The sequence below is a fragment of the Henckelia pumila genome, chromosome 1 (genome assembly GCF_033568475.1).
Source record: "Henckelia pumila isolate YLH828 chromosome 1, ASM3356847v2, whole genome shotgun sequence".
NCBI lineage: Eukaryota > Viridiplantae > Streptophyta > Magnoliopsida > Lamiales > Gesneriaceae > Henckelia > Henckelia pumila.
Window position 1 is genome coordinate 46,915,114 of NC_133120.1, and position 1,377 is coordinate 46,916,490.

The window sequence follows — 1,377 nt, forward strand, 5'->3', positions numbered from 1 at the left end:
TATGCTCACTTTGTTCAATGCAGTCACTTGTGTAGTCAATGCAGATAGTTGGGTAGAGATAGATGTGAGAGGATCAACTGCATATACTCCGAAAGATTTCTTGACTCTCATACGTTAAGATGGCCATTGAAAACTATTGATAGTCATCTGCTCCAACATGTCATAAGCCTGTACAGGGTCCTTTGAAAAGATGGTTCCTCCAACAGCAGAGTCCACCGACATCCGTGCAGGTGTATTCAACCCATTATAGAACAGCTCAATTTGTTCCCAATATGCAAAATTGTGATTAGGACACCGCTTTAACTAATCTTTGTATCTCTCTCATGCTTCATATAACTGCTCCGAATCAAGCTTCTTGAAATTACTAATCTCAATCTTCAGCTTGGTAGACTTAGCAGGTGGAAAATTTTTCACCAAAAAACTCACTTCCATGTATTCCCAAGTAGTAATGCTTCCTAAAGGCAATAACTGCAACCAAATCCTTGTCTGATCCCTGAGAGAAAACGAAAATAAACGCAGCTTAATAATATCCTCATAAACTCCATTCATCTTTATCGTATCCATAATCTCCAAAAAGGTCCTCAGATGCAGATGAGGATCAGCAGTAACACTCCCATTAAACTGGTTCTACTGAACCATGTTAATTAATGCGGGCTTAAACTCAAAGTTGTTGGAATTAATGGTTCCCCTAGCAATTCCAGAGTAGTGAGCTTGAAAAGTAGGCCGGAAGTGATCTCGAATTGGCACCAAGGGAGGTGGATTTTCTTCAGCCATCTTGTTCAGTTCTTCTCTTCTTTCTTTACGCAAAGCTCTTGCAGTTCTTTCGAACTCCGGATCAAAAAGTATAGAATCAGCACTTTGAAATCTTCGCATAAATTGCAATTCAAAATTATTAAAATCAATCAGTGTCTAAAAATAAAATAAATAAAAAATCTAAATTAAAATCTAGACTATTTGGTAATAATACTAAAATAACTTCAAAAAATTACTCCCCGCTAACGGCGCCAAAAAATTGTTGCGTATTTTTATGCTCGCAAGCGCACGATTGTCAAGTTTTAATATAGAGTGAATAAAGTATTGTTCCCACAAGGAGAAGTAGTGAAAATTATTTAGTGCTTGTAATTAAAATAGGCTAAAATTGATTTATAAAATTTAAATAAAAGTGTTTTTTTTACTGAAAAACTTAAATAATTAAGAAACTTTAGCAAGACAATCACTAAAATTCAAAGAAATATCAATGAGAGAATAATGGTCTAGACGATTTGATTTCACCTGGTTTTGACAACAACTACTTCTAATTAAATTATTTTCATGAATTCTATTCAATTAATAGTTAAGAACACTTAGTTGTTTTATTTCACTCTTCCGAGCAACAAA

General features: G+C 34.6%; 1 non-coding gene across 1 annotated transcript; it reads left to right on the forward strand.

Annotated features, from left to right (window-relative positions):
• Positions 1-277: 277 nt before the first annotated feature.
• On the forward strand, positions 278-384 carry LOC140876983 (small nucleolar RNA R71). The gene has a single exon (XR_012149205.1). It is a non-coding gene; the product is annotated as a small nucleolar RNA R71 (small nucleolar RNA).
• Positions 385-1,377: the final 993 nt, after the last annotated feature.